The 19,399-nt window shown below is 40.8% G+C and overlaps 3 non-coding genes across 3 annotated transcripts; 2 read left to right on the forward strand and 1 right to left on the reverse strand.

The window, feature by feature from the left end:
• Positions 1-17,276: 17,276 nt before the first annotated feature.
• On the forward strand, positions 17,277-17,347 carry trnag-gcc (transfer RNA glycine (anticodon GCC)). The gene has a single exon. It is a non-coding gene; the product is annotated as a tRNA-Gly (tRNA).
• An 843-nt stretch (positions 17,348-18,190) lies between these two features.
• Positions 18,191-18,262, reverse strand: trnae-cuc (transfer RNA glutamic acid (anticodon CUC)). Its single transcript has one exon. It is a non-coding gene; the product is annotated as a tRNA-Glu (tRNA).
• Positions 18,263-18,524: 262 nt separating this feature from the next.
• Positions 18,525-18,596, forward strand: trnaq-cug (transfer RNA glutamine (anticodon CUG)). Its single transcript has one exon. It is a non-coding gene; the product is annotated as a tRNA-Gln (tRNA).
• The last annotated feature ends 803 nt before the right edge of the window (positions 18,597-19,399 follow it).

Genomic DNA, 19,399 nt, shown 5'->3' on the forward strand with positions numbered 1-19,399 from the left:
AGCTCCAAAAAGAAAAGCAACGTATATTGCAGGACCAATAAAAGAGCCGAAAACAAGGCAACCCCATACCTCCTGTTGATTTTGTTCTCTGTAAAAAAACTTTTCTTAATTCTTGGAGTCTTTTTATTCCATATAAAGTTAGATATTAAAGAATCTAACTTCTTGAAAAAAGCTTTGGTGATGAGGATTGGAATGCATTGAAAAAGAAATAAAAACTTGGGTAATATATTCATTTTAATGATGTTAATTCGACCAGCTAATGAAATAGGAAAATTAGCCCATCTATCCAAGTCCTCTATTGTTTTGTCATATAATTTTAAGAAATTATGTTTAAAAAGACTGGGATATTCCTGGGTTATATTAATTCCCAAGTATTTACATTTTTCTGAGTTTGTAAATGGATAGGACGTGAAAACCTGAGTATTCTTGCGTGCTTTTGAATTTATTGGGAATAAAATGCTCTTTGATAAATTGAGTTTATATCCTGAGACAACTCCAAATTCTGATAAGATGGACATAATAATCGGTAATGATATCAAAGGTTTAGATATATATAATAATAAATCATCCGCATATAGCGACACTTTGTGTTCAGTCCCTTCCCTTTTTATTCCTATGTATTCCTTTGCTGTGCGTAGAGAGATAGCAAGCGGTTCGATGGCTAATGCAAATAATAGTGGTGATAAGGGACATCCCTGTCTTGTCGAACGGTTAAGTGGAAAGTAATCAGATCTGATATTGTTTGTTTGTACTGAGGCCTGAGGTTTAATATATAGTAGTTTAATTAGGGAAATAAATCCAGAACCAAATCCAAACCTTGACAGGGTCGAGAAGAGGTAGTCCCACTCGACCCTGTCAAAGGCCTTCTCCGCATCCAAAGATAACAATATCTCTGGAAGCTGGTTGTCTGTTCCCTGGGTGTAAATTATGTTAAATAATCTTCTGATATTAAAAAACAGCTGTCTATCTTTTATGAATCCAGTTTGATCTTCAGAAATTATTGTCGGAATGATATTCTCCAAGCGTGTAGCTAAAACTTTGGCAAGAATCATATTATCAACATCCAGTAAGCTCACTGGTCTGTATGAACCTGGTTCTAGCGGATCTTTATCCTTCTTATAAATTAAAGAGATGCTAGCATGGTAGAAAGTAGGTGGTAGACAACCTTTGATCAATGCTTCATTGAATACTTCTAACAATATGGGTGATAATTGTTTTTTAAATGTCTTATAAAATTCTGTAGTGTAGCCATCTGGGCCTGGGGCCTTAGAGCTTTGCATGCTTTGTATTGCTTTTTCTATTTCATCTTTCGTTATGGGTTTTTCTAACTGTTGTTTATTTTCAGAACTTATTGTTGGGATGTTCAGATTATTAAAGAAGTTGTCGATTAACGTTGGGTCTGCTTTAGATTCTGAGGAGTAAAATTTTTTATAAAATTCTTTAAAGGTTTTATTAATCTCTACTGGATCTGTTGTAATTATTCCAGACTCTGTCCTCACCTGCGTAATCAATCTTGTTGCCGCTTGTTCTCTTATTTGATGTGCTAATATCCTTCCAGGCTTTTCTCTGGTGAGGGGGAAGTTGAGTATTTTTTAATCAATTTCTGCTATTTCCTTTGTAATTTTACTTTCTTTATCTCTGCGTTGTTTATTAATTAAGCTGCTCCATGAAATTAACTGTCCTCTCATGTATGCTTTAAAGGCCTCCCACAAAGTACATCTTGACATTTCTGGAGTATCATTAGTAGATACATACACATCAATTTGTTTTTTTATTTCCTCAACCTATTTTTTATCTGATAGTAAGCAATTATTAAACCGCCAAGCTTTAAACGTATGTTTTTGTCCAAGAGCTAGTTGGAGGACCACAGGACTATGATCAGAAAGTACTATTGTTTCATATTGACAGTTTTTGACTGATCGTAACAGTTTGGAGTCTATCAAGAAAAAATCTATCCTTGAGTAGGAATGATGGACGGGAGAGAAGTAAGAGTATTTACGCGTTCTGGAAAATAAAGCTCTCCATGGGTCCGTTATTTTATATGTTTGCATAAAATTATGAATGGCTTTTGCTGATTTTGACAAAGCTATTGGCCTCTGTGCAGACCTGTCCAGAAATGGGTCTAGCACTAAGTTGAAATCACCCCCAACAATGAGCTGATGAGAATTCATATCTGGTAATTTTGAAAAAAAAAGACTGTATAAACTGCTCATCATCCACATTGGGAGCATATATATTAGCTAGTATTACTGGATTATTATACAAGTTCCCTGTTACTATAATATATCTTCCTTGAGGGTCTGATATGACTGTGGATGCTGTGAAAGGGATTGCTTTTTTAATTATTATTGCTGTTCCTCTACACTTAACATTAAATTTGGAATGAAATACTTGTCCTACCCATCTGCCACGAAGCCTGTAATGATGTTGGTTTTTCAAATGTGTTTCCTGAATAAATCCTATTTCTGTACCAAGTTTCTCTAGATGAGCCAGGATATTGCCTCGCTTTACAGCCCCATTTAGTCCTTTACAGTTCCATGAAGTGAATTTAACCAAGTTCTGTGACACTGCTTTGCAAAAGTTTGTATTATTAGCCATAATTATAGTTCTTAATGTTAAATACACCCATGTAAATAGTTGTGATTGACATCTTCCATAGCCAAAAATATCCACCTAGGTAAAAAAATAAAATAAAATAAAAAGTTACCCTCTTGAAACTTAACTCTAATCCCTCTCTGTCTTTCCCCAAACGAAAGACAAACCCAACAAAACCAAAAAGAACATTCTTACCACACAAAACGTTGTCCATCTTTAACTTCAAGAGGTAAATGGACATATGACTTACCACTAAGCTCCATTAAGTGATCTATTTTTTGTTTCTGGACCAGCTTATGGCTATAAAAGAGAAATATAAAGAGCATTTTCTTCTTCTTCTTCTTAAATTAACAACCTAATATATATTCATGAATTAGTAAAAAATAAAATTGAATTCCTTTTCCATAGATTCTTATTTTTTTCCTGACAAAAAGCAAATCTGGTATGATAAATTAGCATTAAATCTAAAATAAATGGTAACTTATTACAAAGATAAATAATAGCAACCAATATTGTTTATGGGTCTTACCATCTTCCTTTTCAGGACAGGATAAGTGGAAAAAGGAAAGTGAAAACTATTGCTAAAACAAAAACAAAACGTGCTTTACATCAACTAACCTGACTGTATCTCACGTTTGCAGAGATATCGGGAAAGATGTGTATAGGGGATCCTCTAAATTGGAGACGTCCTTTGTCCCGGGAAAACTTAAGGATCTTTTCCTTGTCGGAGTAAAAATGTAGGCGAACAATCATGGCTCGCGGGCGTTCGTCTTTCCGCGGCTTGGGTGCGAGGGTCCGGTGAGCCCGGTCTATGATGACAGGTGATGCGAAGTTTTCCTCACCGAGCACCTCGGAAAAAAACTCTGCTGCAAACCGGCTCGGGTTGCCGACGCCTTCTGCAATGCCGATGATGCGTAGATTTTGTCGGCAACTTCTGTTCTCCAGATCTGTGCACTTAACCTGGAGTCTCTTTAGCTCCTTTGTTAGCGTTTCCTGTGAATCCTCGAGCGCTACAAGTCTGTCAGAAGTGTCGTTGAGTGATGTTGCCATTTCTTTTTGCATGTTTGCAGTCTCAGTGTGTTTGCCGTACAGTGTCTGTATTTTCTGTGAGAGTTCATCTCGGAGCGCCTTGGTATCTGCTTTAGCTTCTTCTCGAAGAGATAACATATCTTTACGTATCTCATGCTGTATATTTTCGATTTGTGTCTTTATATCCTTCATCATACTGTGTCGATAAACCTGTAGCTCGTTCCGAAGTGTTCTCACAGAAATAGGCAAATCGTCTTCTTGTTCTCCGCTCGCCATCTTGCGACTATCCTTGTGAGGGGCCGGCGGGGAAGTTTGCAAAGTTCTTTGCATGAGTTTTCGACTGTTGCTCTTTTTCATGTCCAAACACGCTTTGCTTTATCTTCCGATGTCAAAATGCACCTTTAATTTGCTTTAAAGCTGGTCTTTAACAATAAATGTTACTAAATTTTAAGGAGCTGCCTCTACCTGTTGTTCACTCCATTCGGCCGGAAGCGGAAGTCCAGACTGTTTTTTTTAAGTAAACCTCTTAACACTATATTGACTAGTTAAAATGTGCAAAATTAAAACACTGCTTACATAAATGCATCAATACAAATAATCTAAAAATACATTTGGAATATACATAACAACCTTTTTTTTGTTGTGTTTAAGTATACTTTGATGCTGATACTTTTGTACTTTTACCTAAGTTAGTTTTGAATGCAGGCCTTTTACTTGTAATGGAGTAATTTCACAGTGTGGGACTTTTACTGAAGTAAGCGATCTGAATACTTTTTTCCAACACTGTCTTTAGTTTTAGTCCATGGATTTGCATTTCATATTTGTCTGATGTTTGGACTAACAGGTATGCCACATGTGGACTCTTGTTCATTTGTGGATTTGAACTGATGTGAATAAAAATTCAGCAGCATTTGTCATTAGCCTCTCAAAATGGCATCTTGGGTCCCCTTTGTTCTCTGACAAGGAGACAGCAAAGTCCTGGAACACACATATATACACACAATCTTCCTCCCCCACACCCTCACACATTAATAATCAGCTTGATGTTGACTGTGTAGAGCTCTATACTCTATAGATTGTATGTTTGCTTAACTTTACTATTATGAATAAATACTTTTTGGAATACACATACTGTCATGAAAATAATTTCAACTTCCTTCAACCACTACATGGTAATTTAATTATGATTATTAAGTTAACTATTAATCAGTGTTCCAAATTGATAGTTTAGTTAATTTATGAGACAGCTTAAGGTGTATTGGCTGAATCTTTTGCCCTGTTTTGCAGAGTGGTGCCCCAACTCTGATAGCAATCTCACCAAATTGTTTAACCATGAGACCTGCACAAGTGTGCTCAGGTTCGAGGCATATAAACCCTTACATATTTGATTTCCCCATATGAAGGATAGTTTTATTGCTTTATTGTTTTATTTATTTAAAACACTGACATGAAGTGGGCCATTACTGTAACATCCAACCATCCGTGTGAAGAGTCATGTCTTTGTCAATTCCTTTATTTTGTCTTAGGTGTTTGGAGATTTAGGATTCGACTGGTGATTGTTCCAGGCTGGCTTGTGTCCAAGCACTTCTCTCCATCCTGTTATCATACTGTTTCTTATCCAGATTACTATCAATTCATCTTGCCAAATTTTGATTCTGAAAGTCAGCATGAGCAAATAAAAAAAAATCTGCCTTGATTTGAATAAGGGACCTTTCACATTCTCATTGGAGAGCTGATTTGGTGGAGGAGACCTGAGGTTTCGGGAAAAGGAGACTGTTTGTGGAGGAACATGAGGGTGTCCTACGAAAGAGATATGAATTGAATGAAGAAGTAGTCTGACAGATGTAAGGGGAGTTAGATTTGTAGAAGAGTAGCTGCGAGTCAGATTCAAATACAAAGTAGCCTTGAATGAGAGAGATTTTTTCATAGCACATGGTGCGTGAATGAGGGGAGTAGAAAAAATATTTTACCAGTCAGTGTCATTGCTCGGTGGACTCGCACAGGTAGACTTGCTGGTCTTGACCCAAATTGGTCTTCACACAATGAGGGCTGACGCAGCTCCAGTGAAGCTGTGTATTCAAACACCAGGAAGGACCACGGCTAAATCTGCCCCTCTCTGGTTTCACCACAGGGCAGCCAATAGGAATATTGTAACTGATAGAGTGAAAGTAGGAAGAACTGAACCCGCAAATGCCATCAAACTATTCTATTTATTATCCAGCTTACCATTTGATCAAAAAGGCAGACTTTGAATATGGACAGTGTCCCTGCCTGTAACGCAGAAGATCGGGTATCGATATCGAATGGCAGTAGTAATGTTTTTGATTTTTTAAGTAATTTAGGACCTTAAAAATAACCTAAAAGGTTCTTAACTTAAAGGCAGTGTAAAGAGACAAAAATACTAAAGCAAATGCCATGACTTGTTATATCAAGTGCTTGACTTACTCATGGCTTTTAACCTACTGTATTTCAGTGTTGTTACTCGATTACAATTGGATTGCAATTGTAATGACTTAAAATGTGTGTATTTAATTTAACAACTTTTACTGCTCACTACACATTACTGACTTATTAATGAGACATGTAGACATTAGTGACATCATTTAGTCCTGTTGGATAGTGCTGATGTGTTTATGCTCCAAGGTTATAATAGTTTTGGATTTTTCATTTGTTTTAGTTTAGATTCTAAATTTTCTACTTCCGGCAGCAGAGGAGTGCAGACGTGTATTTGTGAGCTCTTATAAGATTAGCAGACTACAGCAGACTACAGCAGCAAGATGCCTCCCTTTTCCATGGATGATTACCACAAACTGTTCCAGAAGATAGCAGTACTGGAAACAAAAATTCACCGGCTCGAAGTGAATGTGGAGGTAAATGGACAGAATGGGAATGAAACTACTCTGCCGATTTCCCTTAACAGTGAAAGGGAGCAGGGTGAGAGCTGGGTGTAAATGGCAATAAACCAACAAGTCCTCCCTGGAACTCTCTTGGTGCAAAGCCAAAGCACTACAAATCACCTCCCTTTTGGGAATGAGTTTTGGGAAGACGGTTATCAGGCAGAACCCAGCACCTGGAGACTTACGATGACATCGAGTGGCCTGCACTACCATCATACAGGAATGTCGCTTCAACCCCAGTACCAAAGAGAAAGCAACCATGGACCAAGGTTACAACAAAAACGAAGAGCAAATTGCCCCAAGACACAGGAATTCTACAGAAGAACAGATTTGCTCCACTCTCCCAGAATCCTGACTCCCCGAAAGTGGGCTCATCTTCCAGCTCCAGAGAAAGGTATGAAGCTAATTCATATGCTAAAAGGCTACAGAAAGAGCTAACCACTGGGCCCCAAACTCTGATAGTGGGTGATGGAGCTTTGAATGAGATAAAACGCTCTTGCAGCAAGAACACCAAAGTATTCTGTTTTACCAACGACATGGTGTCTGATATCTCAAAGAAGATCCTGAACATTGCTGCTGAGCATCCAACAGCTAATGCTCTCATCATACACACAGGAGCCCTTGATGTTGTGAAGCAACAATCAGAGGTATTAAAGCAAGACTTCACTGATCTGATTAACAAAGTTCGATGTTTAAATACTGAGGTGTTTTTCAGTGGACCACTACCAGGAGTTCGGCAAGGGGATGAGAGATTCAGCAGGCTGATGATTCTAAACAGATGGCTCAAAGATATGTGTGCCGCTCAATCAATGAACTTTATTGCCAATTTCAACATCTTTTGGGGACGCAGGCACCTCTTTAAGGCAGATGGATTTCACCTTAACAAGTCAGGAGTGCAGTTGCTAAGCTCCAACATTTTTTATCATTTGCGTCACACACAAGCAGCCTGTGTCAAGGACATGAGGCAAGACGTTCCCAAACAACGGATAAGACGTCACTCTGGTGAGGGCGCTATGATAAGGACTGACCATGGAGGACAGCAGAGTCTGAGAGAGCATCATCATCCTCTCCCCAAAAAATGTCTCCACCAGCCCCAACAGCCCAACGAGGGGAGTCTCACCGAGTCACGGCAGGAGACACCCAACCCTTACCCCCCCCAGATCCCACCCAGCCCCCAACCCTCAACCCCCCAGACTCCACCCAGCCCCCAACCCTCACCCCCCCAGACTCCACCCAGCCCCCAATCCTCACACCCCCAGACCCCACCCAGCCTCCAACTCTCTCCATGCAGCCAGGGCTCCCCACTTCTGGATTTCAGAGACAGAAAAAGAGCCTTGTCAAGATTGGAATCCAGCTAACACCTCGCCAAAATCCCTTATTTACCCCCCTTAACCTCCCACATCCAGCCCCTCCCACTCCACCACCTCGGAAAGAACGCTCAACCAAAAGTCACCGCCCTCCCCCACCCCCTCTGAATCACCATACCTGGGAATCCCTGAATGACCCTATCTGTGAGTCTGACTGATATGTGCCGGGTCCAGACTCTGATATCAATATCAAGATTGCTCTGTTCCAGCAGCAGTCAGGGCCCCATGGAGCTTTCTCAATCCCTGTGATAATAGGTAACAGAAAAGGGATCAAACTGGTGAGAAATAAAAAGAGTTCAATTAACTCTGCCAATCTACTGAGTATAGCATGTCATCCTCCAAACTCACCAGCGTCTCCTGTTAAGGATTTACATTTAGCTCTTTTAAATATCAGATCTCTGGTTGGCAAATCTTTCTTAATCAATGATTTTATTCACAAGCACAACCTTGATTTTATGTTTTTAACTGAAACTTGGTTAAGTCAGGATAATAGTGCAGCGGTTCTTATTGAGTCAACCCCCCCAAATTTTAGTTTCTTCAGTGAAGCAAGAATACATAAGAGAGGAGGTGGAGTTGCCACCCTGTTCAAGGACAGCTTCCAATGCAAAAACATGTCTTATGGTCAGTTTGACTCCTTTGAATATGTTGCCATTCAGTTAAAATCACCCTATAGAGCAATCTATTTGACCATCTACAGACCCCCCAAATATGATGCAAGGTTTTTTGATGACTTTGCCAAACTACTGTCTGTTGTGTGCATAGATTTTGACTGTGTTGTTTTAGTAGGTGATTTTAACATTCATGTTGATAATCCTGAAGATGGGTGTGCTAAAGAACTTTTAAATATTCTGGATAACTTTGGGCTTTCTCAGCATGTCACAGATCCAACACATAACAGAGGACACATATTAGATCTAATTATTACCAAAGGTCTTAATATCTCTGAGGTTGTGGTGAACGATGTTGCTCTTTCTGATCACTACTGTGTTTTGTTTAAAATGACCACCCTTGCCAATCCAACAAAAGGTGAAGCAGAGGTAATCAGGAAGTGTTATATAAATGAAAACACTTGTGCATTATTCACCCAGGATTTTACACCATCACCAACCCTGCCCTCAGCTCTAGTTGATGACCTTGTTAACAGTTTTAGTTCCAATGTTATGACTGTTATCGACTCTATTGCCCCAATTAAGACCAAAGTTCTGTCAGGGAGGAAAAAGTCACCCTGGAGAAACGCCAAACTGGTTAAAGTGCAGAAAAAAGTATGTAGACAAGCTGAACGCAGGTGGCGAAAGAACAAACTCCAAGTATATTACGATATTTATAAAGAGGGTCTTCGCAACTATAATCAGGAACTGAAGAATGCAAGGCAGTCATATTTTTCAGAGATTATCAATAGAAACAGTAATAATGCCCGCACACTTTTTTCTGTAGTAGACAGACTGACAAATCCCACAGCATCAGTCCCTCCTGAGCTGCTGTCTAACAAGTCATGCAATGACTTTGCAGCCTTCTTCACAAACAAAATATTACAGATAAGACAAGCAGTGTGCAGCTCCAGTTCAGGAATGATAACACTGGTGCCTTCCCATCCTCTAGTCAAGCTAGGACATTTTAGCCTCCTAGATTACACAACACTCACGGAAACGGTTTCAAAATTAAAGCCCACAACCTGCTGCCTTGATATTCTGCCTTCAAACTTTTTTAAAACTGTTTTCAACTGCAAAGCTCCGGATGTACTGCAGATAATAAATTCTTCTCTCCAAGCAGGACAGTTTCCACAGACTTTGAAAACTGCAGTAATAAAACCTCTCCTAAAAAAATCTAATCTGGATTCCACAACAATTAGTAACTATAGGCCAATATCAAATCTGCCATTTCTGGGGAAAATCATTGAAAAGGTTGTTTTTGAGCAAATTCATGCTTTTATGATGCAAAATAATCTTTTTAACACATTTCAGTCTGGATTTCGGCGACACCACAGCACTGAGACTGTACTTATCAAAGTCTTAAATGATATTAATCTGAACACTGATGCAGGCAAATCCTCTGTCCTGGTTTTACTGGATCTCAGTGCTGCATTTGACACAGTTGATCATAACATACTAGTCAGCAGACTGGAACAGTGGGTGGGGCTCACTGGCACTGTGCTCCAATGGTTCAAATCTTACTTACAAGATAGGGACTTTTTTGTGTCAATTGGAAACCATGAGTCTGAGCGAACTAAGATCACATGTGGGGTTCCTCAAGGGTCCATTCTCGGGCCGCTTCTATTCAACATCTAAATGCTACCGCTAGCTCAGATTATGGAACATCACAACATCTCCTACCATACTTATGCCGATGACACACAACTCTACATTTCAGTGTCCTCACACGACTACAGTCCCTTGCTCTCATTGAGTAACTGTATTCATCAAATCAATGAGTGGATGTGCCAGAACTTTCTCCAGCTAAATGCAGAGAAGACAGAGGTGATCATTTTCGGCCCTAAAAATGAAAGCTCTAAGATCAGCGCTCACCTTGGCTCTATGTCATTGACAGCTACAAATCAAGCCAGAAATCTTGGTGTAATTATTGACTCAGACCTGAACTTCAACAGCCATCTAAAGCTTATCACTAAATCTGCCTATTACCACCTGAAAAACATAGCTAGAATTAAGGGTCTTCTGTCCAAACAAGACATGGAAAAACTTATCCATGCATTTATTTTTAGTAGGTTGGATTACTGCAATGGCATCTTCACAGGTCTTAACAAAAAATCAATCAGGCAGCTGCAGCTGATCCAGAACGCTGCCGCCAGAGTCCTCACAAACACCAGGAAACTGGACCATATTACAACGGTCCTTAAATCACTACACTGGCTTCCTGTGAGTCAGAGGATAGATTTTAAAATCTTACTGCTGGTCTACAAAGCTCTGAATGGTCTCGGACCAAATTACATGCTTGATCTGCTCCCTCTCTATGAAGCATCCAGACCCCTTAGGTCATCTGGAACTGGCTTGCTGCGTGTCCCAAAAACAAGAACTAAGTGGAGTGAGGCAGCTTTCAGTTATTATGCTCCTCACCTGTGGAACAAACTACCAGTAGATCTGAGGTCTGCCCAAACGGTCAGCTCCTTTAAATCAGGACTAAAAACACTATTGTTTACTGAAGCGTACTCTTAACTTTAACACTTATCTGCTCTACTCTAGTGCCCTTACTTTTTAACTACTAAATGTTTGACTTGTGCTTTTTATTATTTTAAATCTTTTTTTTATCCTGCTGTATCTTCCCTGTTTTAATTGACTGTTTTTACTGTTTTCAATTGTGTCTTGCTGTTTTTAATGTGTATGTAAAGCACTTTGAATTACCTTGTGTTGAATTGTGCTATACAAATAAACTTGCCTTGCCTTGCCTTGCCTAGTGAATGGAATGTGTTATTTATTAACAGACAGAGCCCACAGTGCAAGGTCATACATACACAGCACTTAAAAACATAAAAAAAACAAAACTATATACAATGCCTATAAAACGTTGCTTTTACGCATGATATAATGGTCAATATAATTTGGCCTTTTTTAAAAAGAATTTGCAAAAAAAACTAAAACTAACTAAAAATTAATTAAAAATATATGAGGTAAAATAAATTATTGCATCAGTATTCATACCCTTTAATAGCCTGGCTAACACCAGACCAAATCTCATTTGAGATTTGGTCTGGACACCACCCGTTCATTTCTCCGTAGAGGAGGTGTGGTTTACGATCCTCCAGAGCCGTTTATTGGGCGCTTAGAATGTCTATCAAAAGTATCTGTAGGTAGCTCTTAGCCAGTCAGATCAGTTACGTATACCAGATGACGTAGTAGAGCAACAGAAATGGATGTTTGTTGTGTGTGTGTCTGTGAGAGAGTGATGTTTGCTGCTTTGCTCCTCCAGTTCTCGCTTTCTGCAAGATTATTTATTTTCACGCTTTATTCCCCCTCATGTCCTTCAGCCACACACATCCACTGATTGTATGGGCAATAAACAAGTCTCTCGCTGGCTCCGCTGTCCCCCGGCTCGTAGCGAGATCACCGGCGGTCTCGCCGGCTCGGCGCTACGAGCCGGCGAGATCGCCCGTGCGGCACTACGAGCCGGCGCTACCGGTGATCTCGATACGAGCCGGGGGACAGCGGAGCCGCCGAGAGACCTTTTGCCTTTCAACTTTCGCTCTAAACTATTTAAAACACCATCTACAGCTAAAGAGAGTTTCGCGTCTGCAGCAGCCATGTTGGATCCGGAAAACTACAAGCTTGCAAGTGCCAAGTACTACGCGTCATCGTCTTGCCGTCCCTCCCCGCTCTGTGATTGGATCCCTAAAACAGGGCAAAGAAACTGCCGTGGTTTCCAGACTGGATGGAGGTTCGAAATTAAATTCGAGCATGCAAGGCAGTCTGGGTATACCCAGGCTAACCCTTTAAAGTAACTGACCTAATTCAACAAAGTTCCAGCTAGTTGATGCAGCAGAGTCACAGTTAGTAAAATGGAGATCACCTGAGTACAGTTGATGTGTGTCAAGTGATTATAGTATAAAAACATGTGTGTCTGGGAGGTCCAGTCTCTGGTTCATCACTATTCCTGCTACAATTCACCTATGGCTGGGCCACACCCCCAAACGCGATGAGCCAATCACAGTGCGCATAGCTAACTCAATACACTCGGACATTCTCTGCTTCCACATCCATTGAAATGCATTGGAGTTTGTCCGTTTTCAATCATTTTTATGTGTTTTTTCTTGAGATTTCAAGTTTAAAATGGTCAAACGGTGTGCATGGGGTACTGTCAACTCTGACACAAGGTATAGCCCAATAATATGGGAGCAGTAACCCGGTTCGCTATGGCAGTGATTCCCAACCGCTGTTCCCTGGCACACAAGTGTGCCGTAAGAAATCAATATCTATCAATATCAAAATCAATATCTCCTCATTAATGACTGGAGACAAATCCAGCGACTTCGTCTTAACGAGCGCTAACGAGGTCGGCCGGCTCGTTAACAAGAGCCTCTTGTTAACGAGCCGGCCGACCTCGTTAGCGGCAGTTAGCCACAGTTAGCTCTGTAGCAGTACAGTGTGTATGTGCTGTTGCTGCAGGAGGTGTTCACTTAGCGATCTCTTTTTGTTTACAACAAGCAGCGGAATGAGCGGTGTCAGTGGGGTGAAAAGACGAGTGAAAACCTCTAACCTGTTGAAGGCCCTTTTGGTGACTTCGAGATGATATTTCATTTTTCTGTCTCCAAAAATGATTAATTGCCTCCTGTGAAATTTCTCCGACTCACAGCTGCCATAGCGCCCGTCACCGAATGTTGACAGTTTGTCCGAGTGAGTGGAGGGGGCGGGGCTTAGCCATAGGTGAGTTGTAACATGAAGACTAAAGAACACTCCTAGCAACTCAGAGAAAAGATAATTGAAAAGTAGAAGTCAGGAGATGGCTACAAAAAATGTCAAGCTCACTGATCTCACAGAGTTCAGTAAAACCATCATTAAGAAATGGAAGCAGTGTGTCACTTGTTTAAATCTGCCTAGAGCTGGCCGTCCTCACAATCTGAGTGACTGGACAAGAAGAAGACTGGGGAGGGAGGTCACCAAGACACCTAGGACCACTCTGCAGGAGTTACAAGCCTCAGTGGCTCAGATAGGAGAGAATGCACATACAACATATGTTGCCCGGGTTCTTCACCAGTCGGAGCCACCAGCTGAATGGGAGAGAAAAAAAGCTCATGAAATTGATTTTTGCCTATCAGACTAGACACTATGTCTGGCAAACACCAAACACTGCACATCACCACAAACGTACCATCTCCAGTGTGAAGCATGGTGGTGGCAGCATCATGCTCTAGGGATGCTCCTCAGCAGCAGGGCCAGTCTTCTTCTTGTCAGGTCACTCAGATTGTGAGGACGCCAGCTGTGGAGGAGGAATGCTAGGGACAGCTGATGGCTTGGGTAAAGGCTGACCTAGTCAGACAAGATTAGACAAAGCAAATGATTAAGATTTAGTTGTTAGCCGATTGGATCTGTTTGGCATTCACACAACCAAATTCAAAAATGTATATACTCCCTTTGAGATTGCTGTGCAATTGGCGGTTGCAGTGGCACTTGACTGGGCTCTGTGGATGTCTCAGGAGGCATCAGAAGGGTCTCTGAAACCATAGAAGCATAATAAACACTTAATTATTATTCACAGTAAGATGAATAAATAAATGTAATATGACACCTAGAATCTATGCAGTAGTCCTTAAAATGCCTGTACATTGCAGTGCTGTTTACATTTTGTCCTAAAGCTACGCTAGTATATGAATTACAACGATTAAACTGATTTTAAAGGATTTACAACAGTTTTGGTGGACCCTGCATATGGATATTTTTAAGATGCAAACACAGTTAAAATGATACACACCTGGAACCGTGACAGTTGTCTTTGTTGGCAGAGGACATTCTGTTTGGGGTAAGAGGAACATCAGCTCCTTAGGCAGGGGCACTGGTCTCTTTACTGCTGCAGAGCTGAGGCTGCATGGAGGGAAGGACCACAAAAAGTAATGGTTTATAATGGACAAAAGCAGAGGCATTATAACAGAAGGTTTTAAATGGATGAACAAAAATATGATGCATCTACCATCTCCTTGTGAACCCTTCACTTCAGTCGGTGTGGACAGTCCAGCAGATGACACTACAAAAGGAACTCTTGTCAATTATTTATATTTTGGCAATTATCAAAAAATGGCGTTTGTCAAGGCACTCATGATTTGCTTCACCTGCTTGTCTCAGCTTGATATAGTGAAAGACGGTTTCTTACATGAATATGTAAAGAAAACATTCATTAACACACATTAATTTTTTTTGTATGGATTAATATTCAGTATTCAGTCATATAATTGAGCCTGAGCAGGGGAAGCAACATGGCACACTGCAAACACATGCATTCAAGTGTTAGTCACCACAGCAGTTTTAGCATTTTATCTATATAAGGAAATAAGGAATGATACTTACCCTCATCATGACTGGAATCAATTCATATTCACTAGGACTCTTAAGTAGAACACCAAAACACAGACACGACCTGAACGTGGTCAACCTGAGACACGACCAGAACGTGGTCAACCTGAGACGGAACGATTTAAGACATGCTTCAGTTTGGGATAAGGATTCATGTTCCCACAGTTGTCTATCAACAACAGGATGTTTTTGGTTAAGAACCTCTTTCTGTTCCTGAAGCCTCTTGTGGTCTGGCAGCTGAGGATGTTGCAGGAACGGCTACATAACACAAACAAAACATTATATATATTATATAATGAATATATATATATCTTTCATAAAAAGGAATACACAAACTATACAGTAAATAACTTTGAATCTTAAGGCAGCAGAAAAACAAAACAAATAAAAGACAACACATATTTACTCACAGCTCTCCATGTGATGCTTGGAAGGAGAGATACTCAGCATCGCTCTCTCTAGCTCCATGTCTTCATCCATCACTATAATGCAACACACGAGGATTAGGATAAAGTAATATGTCTTCACAATACTTAGGCTAGTATGACCACCACGGACATGATGGGAGTTTATTCCACTTGGTGTACTAAAATACCATGAAAGCATATACATCTTTTTGACTAAACAAATGGAAGACACGACCTACCCATAGCTTCAGCAGGAGCTTGTGAGGCATGCTTCATCTGAGAAGAAGCAGAGGTTGAGTGTTGCTTCTTCTGCAGGTATTGTTGTAGCTTGTGCATCTTTGTCCCTGGAACACAGCTTAGTGCATAGTGGGGAGTTAACACCTTAACTGATGCTGAATCTCACAGCTATTGCCAGGTCATGTGTCTTAAATAACAATGAAGTGTGAAGTTTTTGAAGTATACAGATCTTTTACTTCATTAAAAGTGGCTATACAGCAGTGTAAAACTGACCTGTTACAAGTAAAGTCCTGTATTCTACATCCTGCTTAACCCTTTTTGACCCAAAATAATTTTCATCACACCGTTATTAAAGGTTAACTTTCATAGAATTGACCCTCTGCATCCTTTATAGATAAAATACATTTCACACACACTGCTGCACCTGTGTAAGCATGTGTGTTTGTACTGAACAACTAAACAAAAAACAAAAGTTTAGAAGAAGCATTATGGATACACTTGAGTACAAGCTGTACTTAAGTACAGTACTAGTAAATGTACTAGTTCCATTTCACAACTGGATGAATGAACAGCCAGAACACTGTCATAGTTTTATTACGTTATATCTCACGTCTACCGGACAGTATTCAGTGTGTATCGTCTACCGGCTAATGGTAAGCGTCATTTCAATAGATTTATACATATTTAATGATCTACGTGGGAAATTTCATTTATGTACATGTAGATTAACCTGTCACATTACAACACGAAAGTAACTCTGATGAGGGAAAGCAGTAAAAACACTCGGGCTAGGATCTTAAAAGTCCATCTGTATTTTTACTGTAGGCCTACTGTATTTTATTGTGAAGGACAGAAGTACGGTCCGGGTGTGTTGATAACGATGGTTGATAACGGCCTTATTAATTCGGCTTACCCAGAAACATCCAATTTCCCCAAAAAAACTCAGCAGCCCCCATTGTTTTACAGCGAGGGGATGCCAGTGACAGATGTGGTAGAACGGCTAATTCACCGGCGTTAGCGTCTTTTAGCCGACTCTGGTAAACCCGAGGCTAACGTACACGGTTAAAACCATATGCGGTTTAATAGTATAAGAATGACTACATGTTTGGTCAATAATCATTTCTTCATTCATCATTAATGTAGGTTAACTTACTGTTTGACGTAAGGTTAAGGTGCTGTCAACTCTTCACTCTCTCTTCTTAACTCTCTGACAGCGAGATGCCGGAGGCAACAGGTTTTCTAAACAGCGCCCCCACAGCGCATACTAGAGGCCAAAAATATATTACATCTGTATTGGTTTAGCACAGGTCTTAAAACAGTCCTCTTTGTGATTGCTGTCTGAGCAGGACACACGGATTGGAGTCAAAAAGTATAGAGCAGTCCAGAGACTCTGTTCTCTGAAAGTTGCAAGAGAGGAGGGGTCCAGATAGAAGATCATGGGGACCAGGAAACCACTTGTTGTACCAGAGACTCTACTTACCAATGAGGCTTGAGGATGAGATCCTCTCGTATTGGTGTGAAACTGTGAGGGACCCTGGGGAACACCCGGAAAAACACATCAGAAGATGTTACAGTGGGTGAGACAGCAGACACTACACTAAAACAGACAGAACATTGGAAAAATAATGAAATTAAAAACCTGGCCAGCGCAGAAGTGCATAGTCTTGAACTACCATATAGTTTGGCTCTGATGTTAGCCTGCTAGGAGTACTAAGAGGTTCAGTGGGCACGTGAGCATTGGTGGTTCAGTGGTAGAATTCTCGCCTGCCACGCGGGAGACCCGGGTCCGATTCCCGGCCAATGCAACAAGTCTTTGATAGTGTTTGAACTCAGGCCTTGTACAACTAACAGAGTGCAATGCTAATGGCTTTTTGCCTGGATCAGGGTTGTGAAATGGATACATGAAAGGACCATGTGGCTGCAGGATGTTGTTGAAAGTTTAGGCACTCACCTCTGTTCATGTTCATTAACTTGTCTCCATTTCACCAATGACGTGTAGCTGCATTTCGTGCCTTATCTGTGCAGTACGCTGTGCGTCAGTTTCATATTCTGAAGGTCGTGGCCCATCCCACTGGTTTCACAGACTTGCAAAAGATTCTGTGGAGAGGTTCCATCCACAGTCCTCGTGGCTCTAATGCATCAGTGTTCTAGAATGTTATGTCACAGGCTGCAGTTGCTGAACACACATCCAGACACATCTTAAGAGGTGACAGGCAGTGCTGCTGGACAGTTTCTCTTAAATGATAGCCAAGTCCTACAAGGATGAAGAGACAAGCTGTATAATGGGACAAGAGTTAACAACGGGAAGGTCCAAATGTGGGAACTTTGTTTCATCCACCAGCAGGGAGCCACGACAACAGGGACAAATGACATGATTGTAAATCAAGCAAATAACACCTCAGGTATCCCCTAACCGGGAATCAAACACGGAGGTGAGACGAATCCTAGCCACTAGACCATCAGGGAGTCACTCACCCTCCATACCAAGCTGCTAATGGTCGTGGTGATGCATTTGGTGTATGCTAGTGATGGGTTTTACTGTGCCTCAAGAGATTAAAAGGGTTCAGACAACTGGCATGATTGTCAATCAAGCAAACAACACCCTGTCCCTTGTTTAAATAAAGCAGGGAGCTTGTGTCAATTCAGGATTCCCTGACCGGGAATCGAACCCTGGCCGCGGCGGTGAGAGCGCCAAATCCTAGCCACTAGACCATCAGGGAGTCACTCTTCGGACGTTATTAATGATAATTGTTCACACCAATTTGCAAAAAGGTTTTAAACAACTTCTTTTTCACACATACAGTCATACTATCCAATCATTTTCTTCAGTTCCTCTTGATGTTAAAGTGCCAAGTTTTTGTCAGCTCTACTTACATTAAAGATAGTGTATGCTGAGGGGCAAATCGATCCCAAATTGGCCTCTTTGACGTAGCATTTCCTTGACAAGACATCAAAATCACCTCTCTCTCTTCCTTTTGCGCAGATTCTATGGTGTAATGGTGAGCACTCTGGACTCTGAATCCAGCGATCCGAGTTCAAATCTCGGTAGAACCTTTAGGTAGGTAAAAGACATCTCATCTCAGCTGAAATAATCAAAGACCTGTAATGTCTGTCACAGAATAGTGGAGGACAATCCTTGTGTTCTCGAATGTCACTTCACAGAATTGTGTCGGACGAGGCTGCAAATGATAATAAGTCCTACAAGGATAAGGAGACAAGGTCTATAAAGGGAAAAGAGGTAACAACAGGAAGGTCCAAATAACCAGCAAGGTAAGAATATTTTCTTAAACTCCATACAGAAATGTAGCCAAATTGTTTGTGTTTGCCTAGTGTCTGGATGGGACATCTTTCATTTTTCAGCATTTCTTGTTTTTGAGCTTAATGCATATTTACACCATTTTATGAAAGCATCTGGGTCTAACTTGTAACTGTAGTTGACCGTGTGTTACATAACCAAAGGTCTTAAAACACCCCTCTTTGTGATTGCTGTCTGAGCAGGACACACGGATTGGAGTCAAAAAGTATAGAGCAGTCCAGAGACTCTGTTCTCTGAAAGTTGCAAGAGAGGAGGGGTCCAGAGAGAAGATCATGGGGACCAGGAAACCACTTGTTGTACCAGAGACTCTACTTACCAATGAGGCTTGAGGATGAGATCCTCTCGCATTGGTGTGAAACTGTGAGGGACCCTGGGGAACACCCGGAAAAACACATCAGAAGATGTTACAGTGGGTGAGACAGCAGACACTACACTAAAACAGACAGAACATTGGAAAAATAATGAAATTAAAAACCTGGCCAGCGCAGAAGTGCATAGTCTTGAACTACCATATAGTTTGGCTCTGATGTTAGCCTGCTAG

The sequence above is a fragment of the Centropristis striata genome, chromosome 14, assembly GCF_030273125.1.
Source record: "Centropristis striata isolate RG_2023a ecotype Rhode Island chromosome 14, C.striata_1.0, whole genome shotgun sequence".
Lineage (NCBI taxonomy): Eukaryota > Metazoa > Chordata > Actinopteri > Perciformes > Serranidae > Centropristis > Centropristis striata.